Source organism: Helianthus annuus, chromosome 8 (assembly GCF_002127325.2).
Source record: "Helianthus annuus cultivar XRQ/B chromosome 8, HanXRQr2.0-SUNRISE, whole genome shotgun sequence".
Lineage (NCBI taxonomy): Eukaryota > Viridiplantae > Streptophyta > Magnoliopsida > Asterales > Asteraceae > Helianthus > Helianthus annuus.
The window spans coordinates 41,516,690-41,524,513 of record NC_035440.2 but is presented as its reverse complement, the minus strand read 5'-3'; the positions used below and the strand labels follow the sequence as shown (position 1 = coordinate 41,524,513).

The following is a 7,824-nucleotide window of genomic DNA, read 5'->3' as shown; positions in this document are numbered from 1 at the left end:
GCGGTTCCAATAGAGTTTTGTGTAAGGCTTGTAATTAGGATTTGCAAAATTCAAGGTTTTAGCATCCCCCCCCCCCACACTTAAATTACACATTGTCCTCAATGTGTCCCAAAAATAAGATTTTTGGTTGATTAGAATGTGTAAAAGTGGGTTAAAAAGCAAAGATTTATGTTACTGGCATCCTGGACACGGCCCCGTGGTGACCGGGCACGGCCCCGTGGTCAGGTGCCAGTAACAGAAATTAAAGAACTAAGACAGAAGCCTGGACACGGGGGCGTGTCCGCTGAACACGGCCCGTGTCCAGTTACCTGAACTGGGCGTTTTTCTGCAGGTGGCTCAGCACGGGGCCGTGTTGGTTGGGCACGGCCCGTGTTGAGCCTTCTGTGATGAAGATTTGTGTCGGGTTGCTCTGTTCTTTGTGCATGGGGCCATTTTTCTCGTTCCCTTTTTCATCCATTACCACCATGAGTGTGTTTTATTCTGCAAATTAAAACTAAAAGATTAAACTAAACTAAGGATAGTTCCGCGGAATGCCTCCGTGGTGCGCCACGTTTATAAGGGTCCTTGGCTAGACCCAATGCGAGGTTATATGTTTTCTGAGTGGGATGCCTGGCGTCCCATGTTACACCGTCGGAGAGCAGCGTCCAAGCTCGAATCAATAACCTTCATGTAATTGACCGGGTCGTCGTCCTCTATTCTCTTCCCAACTCCGAACTTCACTTCATCATCCCCATACCTCAAGGTGAGTGTCCCGTCATTCATATCTACCACTGCTTGGGCGGTGGCAAGGAAGGGTCTCCCTAGTATGAGGGGGACCTCGGTGTCTTCCTCCATATCGAGTATGACAAAGTCAGCTGGATAAACGAATCTGCTTACCTTTACCAAGACATTCTTGATGACACCTTGTGGGAATTTGACGGATCGATCAGCGAGTTGTATGCTCATTTTTGTAGGGCTCGTGGTTCCTAAGCCGAGTCTTTTGAACATTGATGAGGGCATGAGGTTAATGCTAGCCCCAAGGTCGGCTAAGGCATTACGAACGGGTGATTCTCCTATTGAGCAGGGAATCGTGAAGCTTCCGGGATCGATTTTCTTTTGGGGAAGTTTATTGAGTACAAGGGCGGAGCATTCTTCGCCTAAATTGACTAATTGCAAACTTTCAATTTTCTTTTTATGTGTAAGGAAGTCCCTCATGAATTTAGAGTACTTCGGCATTTGGGTTAGGACTTCGATAAAAGGAATATTGACATGCAATTGTTTTAACAGACTTTCGAACTTTGCGAATTGCTCATTGGTCTTTTGACGAATTAACCTACCGGGGTATAGAACTCGAGGAGCCTTGGTAGGCTCTGGTGACGGAGGGGAGTTCTTTTCCTGCAGAGGTGTGGGTACTGTTTCTTCCGTTGGTGGTGGCACTTCTGCAGGCCCTACGATGCGGTTCCGTAGTGTGATGAGGTGAACTTGCGCTTTTGGGTTCGTTTCGGTATTGCTAGGTAATGCGCCTTGCGGTCTCTCGGCAAAATTTTGAGCTATTTGATTTAATTGTTTTTCTATGTTTTGAATACTAGCTTGTTGATTTCTAAAATTTGATTCTAATTGTAGAAATCTTTCCGAGTTTTTCTTATCAGTGTCGGAGACGAGGCGAGATACAGTATCTTCGAGCCTTTCTCGTCCACTTTGTTGTTGAGTGAAATTTTGTGACTCATTTCTTGGTTGCTGAAAGTTTGTTCGTTGGGTTTGTTGGTTACTACTATTGCCGGGTTCCCTCCAACCAAGGTTTGGGTGGTTTCGCCATCCTTGGTTGTAAGTTCCCGTTGGGGGACCCGACGGCCTAGGTCTATTATCAATGTAGTTTACCATTTCTTGTTGATCGTCTGTTTCTTTCATGCAACTCCAATTTTCATGTGACCCACCACACCCTTCACAAGCCATAACCGAGACTGTTTTTGTCATTTCCAATTTTTTTATCTTTGAAGAAAGGGCCTCGATTTGGGCTTGTAAAGAAGTGCTTTCATCGACCTTATGGGCGCCCGGGGCGATAGACTTATTTCCCCGGGGGGTGTGCCATTGAAAATTGGTTTGAGCAATTTCCTCAATTTGATTATATATTTCGTGTGGGCGTCGATTACCTAAAAGTCCCCCGGAGCTAGAATCAAGTGTCTGCCTAGTGTGTGGCAACAATCCATTATAGAAAGTGGATACTTGTTGCCATATTGCGAGGCCGTGATGGGGACACTTGCGTAATAGCTCCTTGAACCTTTCCCAAGTTTCATATAAGGATTCCCCGTCCTCTTGTGAATATGTATTAATTTCAGTCATTAACTTAGCAGTTTTAGCGGGAGGGAAATACTTATATAGAAATTTTTGGGCTAGTTCATCCCAGGTGTTTACCGATCCAGCTGGGAGGGCGTTGAGCCAAGCTTTCGCTCGGTCTTTTAGTGAGAAGGGAAACATACGGAGGCGGATGGCGTCGTTTGATGCTCCATTGATCCGAAAGGTATCACATATTTCCAAGAAATTAGTTATATGTAGATGGGGATCCTCGTCCGCAAGCCCGTGGAAGGTTGCGGAGTTTTGGAGCATTTGTATCAAATGCGGCCGAAGTTCGAAGTTATTAGCTTCGACATTCGGAGCATTGATAGCGGCGCCTAGATTACCTACGGTGGGTCGTAGGTAATCCATAAGGGTACGTTGTTCCGCCATTGGAGGTGGGTCACCCGAAACCTTCTCTTGGTTTTTGGCTTTTAACCTTTTTCTGAGAAAGCGTTCGGGTTCTTCTAGTGGTTCTTTTATGTCTTTATTGGAACTGGAGCTCATACACTACGTGAGGTTGGCGTCGGGTTCCAAGTCCTGCAATAAAAACAGAAAAGAATGTTGGTCAGAAGGTTCACCACGGCCCCGTGTTTAGCGAACACGGCCCGTGGTCGGAGTTTCAGTGATTGTGTTCCAGATCCCAGTTACTGGAAGTTGGACACGGCCCCGTGTTGCACCGGCACGGCCCCGTGGTCAGCCTTCTGTAACTTGGAAAACAAAAACTGCCAGTAACGATGCTGGGCCCGGCCCGTGTCCGACCAGGCACGGCCCGTGCTGAGCCCTGCAGAAGCTGAAAAACTAAGAAAAATCCTAAAAATTAAAAAGAAAAATAAAAATATGATTAGGCCGTTGATTCCTAACTTTCTTAAAATCCTTGTGTCCCCGGCAACGGCGCCAAAAACTTGATGTGCGTGAAGTGTGTTATATTTTTTATGTATATTTAAGCCCCTTTTACACTTTTAGCCAAGTTTTAAATTTATAAAACACGATATTTACTAAGACTAAACACACATATGGGCAAGTGCACCCATCGTGGACGTAGTATAGTATTGGTAAGATACCGAGGTCGTCCAAGGACACAAGAGCTTTTAATACCGGTTTATCCTCAACGTCTAACCAAATCAAAAAGTGAGAAAAATGTTTTTAACTAAGAAAATAAAAACTAACTAAATGCTGAAAAATAAAATAAAATAAAAACAGATAGACAAGATGAATCACTTGGATCCGACACGTGTATTAGTATAACCTTTGATTATTTTCGCACTTTTGCACTTGTTTAAGAGATTATCTTAGTTATTGTAGTAGGCCCCTCTTTTGAAGGCGACGTTACCCTAAACCTAGTAGTTTGAGTCAGCAAGGATACAATCCTAAAGGGTCGGATTATTGAAAGATAATGAATTAAGTTATTAATGCAAACTGTGGTAGGCCCCGCTTTCGGCGGTGACGTTACCCTCGGCTAAGTAGTCTGAGTCAGCAGGGATACAGTCCTAAATAGCCGGGTTATAGTATTAATAGTAGTTAACTTATGAGGGGGTCAAAGAGTTTGGATCCCCGCCATCCAATACCTATGGGCATTGAAGGAGATCCTACTAAATTTGACCCAGGTCCCAAGCAGGACCTCTAAACGCTGAACAAGGGCAAGACCCTTACCAAACCGTTCCCTTAACCCCCGACCAGGTAGCCAACATACCTCCATATAGACAGTGGAGATATGAATGGTGAAAATCTTTTATTTTATATAAACAGTAAAATAATGCCAAGACACCACGGACAAACGATAAGGAAAGATCACCTTCAACATAAGCAACTAGTTATTAAAGTCATTAATACAAAACCAAATAAAAAGTGCAAAAGATTAAAAATAAAAAGTATTATACTAAACACTTGTCTTCACCAAGTGATGTAAGAGACTTAGGCAAACATGGCCTTGATTGTCAAGAACTCTTACGATCAATCTTGGATCCCGAGACGACTCACACACTCTACGATGGACAATGGATGATGGTGGTGGATGATGGTGTTATGGTGGTGGTGGGTGGTGGATGAAGTGTGAGAGAGGTGGTGTGCCAAGGGATGAGATGGAATGAAACCAAGCACTCCTATTTATAGGCTGAACAGAAGGCTGGGCACGGCCCCGTGTCCGCTGGACACGCCCCCGTGCCCGTCTGACACTCTCTCTCCTCATTAATTGTAATTCGCAATTACAATTAATGCGCCTGCTGTACTTTCACCACGCCCCCGTGCCCGCTGGACACGGCCCCGTGGTGGGCAATGGAAGCTTCTATAAGTTTGTCTTTTATGCTGCTTCTTGGGCACGGCCTCGTGCTGGCTGAGCACGGGGCGTGTTCAGACTTCTGCTTTCTCTTCTTTGCCTTGGAGGATGCCGTTGAGGGTCCGGGCAGTCTACTTTTATTCCTTTTCTTGTATTTATGCTAGAATTAGTTGTCTTTTTGCTTCTTTTGTGAATTTGAGCTCATTTCATCCTGAAAATACAAAAGAAAGACAAAAACACTCTTTTTCCAACATTAGTACTTAAAAAGGGTTAGTTTTATGCCTTAATTGATGTGATTTATATGTTGTATTTTACACACATCAGGGGGCCACTTGCATAACCGGTTTTGGGGGGGGGTGGTTTAGTTAGTGTGTAATGGTAGTTAGTTTATTTGGTTGGAAGTTAAGTAACTTAGTTAGGTGCTTGATGTGTTATGTAATAATATAGTGTGTTATGATGTTCGGGAACCATAACTAGTTCAGAAAAATAGAAACAATGTTCTAGCATTATTTTGGTGTTTCGGGTAGTGTCCGGTTGTTCGGTTAGATACCGGTTCGTTAAAGTGCTAAGTTATTCCGTATAGTGTCTTTTATGTATCTTTTTTTAACCCTTTTAATTCCCAACACTTGGGAAAACATTCCGGACCATTTAGTCAATTTTCTGCACTAGACTAGTATGTTGAAAAGCACATATAAGTATAGCACAGTAACCAGAAAGCAGTCAAGTAATTCAGGACATTCATCAAGCACTTTAATTAACATTAATAAATCGTACGGATACATGTAATTATGAGGGTTGTCACAATTACTTGCAAAGGTAAATACTTTTAACTTATTTTCCCTTATACGGGCTTGGGGTACGGTATATAAAATACCGCTTGGTCGAGCATTGAATCTTTAATCGTATGATGGTTAATTTATTGAAATGACCCGTTTAAACTGTTTTGTTTGCTTAAAACCTTTGGGGGGTTAATGACCATGTCCCGGATATCCTTGGCATCATTCACAGAAATGGCCACGACCTTAGCACACGCGGGTGTAGGCGTACACCCGCCAGTGCATTTATAAATAATAAGGTATAACCGCCGGTTTCGGGAATAAGCCGCCGCGGGACTATACCATGTGGTGTGTCAATTAATCTTTAACCCGGTGTTCAACCTGGGCTACTGAACGTATAAGAAACATGTAATTCTTTTACAAGTTTATATATAAATAATTATCCCAAGTTATAAAATCTTTTGTGCCATGTGCATTCAAATCAATTTTTAAACATTTTCAAAATGAGTCAGTTAAATTGTATTTACTAGTGTAAACTGACGTATTTTCCCAAAAAGGCTAAGTGCAGGTACTAATCGGAATAGGCTGGTCTCTCCTAGCATCAAATAGAAGTCTCGCAAGCTTAGATGCCTAAAGTCTGTTGAACAAAGTTTCCTCTTTATTTTGATCCGCCTGTGGATCTGTTTCAACTATTTTGTGATACTTAATATTACAATTTATTCAGTTGAAATAAATCTAACTTTTGCTTCCGCTGTGCATTCAAATTTGTGTTGTTTGACTATGATGATATCAACTACGTCACGATACTCCCCACCGGGCCCACCGGTAATACGTGGAAATATCGGGGTGTGACAATAAACATAACCGAAATCTTGATGTTAATTGGATCATGATTACACGTCGCGACTATAAGTTATATTATCTTTGTTCTTTATTCATCGTTTGTGATTCTAATGGGCACATTAGGACCCATGAAAACACTTTGAAACTTAGTATCCAAACGAGTTTCTAGATGAGATATACTTTGCATACATATACTTTTATACTTAATTCCGAATCCAAACATTCCATAAACTCCATACACCCGAACACTTTCATTTTTCCTATTCTCATCAAATCGTCGATACATGGATAATCGGAAAGCTATTGCAAACTTGTGAGTATACTCGACGCCCTTTTTTACCGTTTTTACACTTTTTGGGTGCAATATGTTTACATATACAAAAGACACTCAACATACATACATTTATGCAATCATACAAACAATCTGATACATGCATTGTAATACCCCGAAAACAGATTTGGTAATTAAATTACATTAGTACTGAAAGACGGGTAAATTACCGTTAGGGGTAAAAGTAACCTGATGAATATTAGGATTTCTAAATAAATAAGACTAATATTAAATAAAAGCTGAACTAAAGCTTTTGGGAAGGTAAAGTTTATCGAAGCCCGAGTTAACGGGACTTAAAATAAACTTAGTCGTAGATTCCCCGAACTCACTAATTTAACTAGGAATGTTTAACCTAGTTAATAAGTGGGAATATTGTTAGAAATAAGTAGGTTGTGTCCTACTTAATAACTAACCAAACAAGAGGGGCCAGATTCGGGTAAATGGAAAGTTTAATTATAAAATAAAGTTAAAATACAAAACACACACAAAAGGTGTGTTCTGTACGTCGACTAGAAGGTTCTTCAAGAACCAAAACCCTAATCTCACTTAGAATCATCAATTGAAGGTCTAAATGGAGTCAAAATTCACAATTGAACACGGATTAATGATCACCCAAGCTAGGGGATCATAAGGTATGTAAAAATCTTGATATTTGGTGAAGTTGTAAAGATTGGATAATCATCCTAATCGCGAATTAGACATGGATTAGAGAAGCTATGGCTAGATTAGTGATGTATACTTGCTTAGGAACAAAACCCTAAGTGAAAATCATACCTAACATGCTATGAATTGAATGATTGAATGAATTCCCACACTAGGCTAAGTGGGTATTAGTCATAAGATGAATAATGATGATATGATTATGATTAGAATCATCATACAAGTTAGTAATCAGGAAATACTTGAACAAATTGTGTGTTTAAGTATATAATCACATTTAACATGAAATAAGTTTAGTATGATATGATAAAATGATGAAATATTCTTGATTAGAAAAAAAAATGTTGATAACATCATGTGTTAAAGTGATTTAACCGGTAACATAAGAATGACGATACCGGATAATTGGCCAAGTAATTAAACGAGTAGTTGAGTTACTTCGTGTAAATTATTTGTGTTAATGGGCTGTTTGACTTTTTTTTAAGTCAAAATAACCAATGATATGATCAAATGATAATTTCGACATAAAGAGCGTAGGATGGAATAATCGTGAATAATTATGACTAGTCTAACTATCTTACAATTTACAAGGATAGTTTGACGAATAACAAGCTAGGTGAAAGCTTGGG

At 40.7% G+C, this 7,824-nt stretch overlaps 1 non-coding gene across 1 annotated transcript; it reads left to right on the top strand.

Annotated features, from left to right (window-relative positions):
• The first annotated feature begins 2,218 nt into the window (after nt 1–2,218).
• On the top strand, nt 2,219–2,325 carry LOC118481454. The gene has a single exon (XR_004865663.1). It is a non-coding gene; the product is annotated as a small nucleolar RNA R71 (small nucleolar RNA).
• The last annotated feature ends 5,499 nt before the right edge of the window (nt 2,326–7,824 follow it).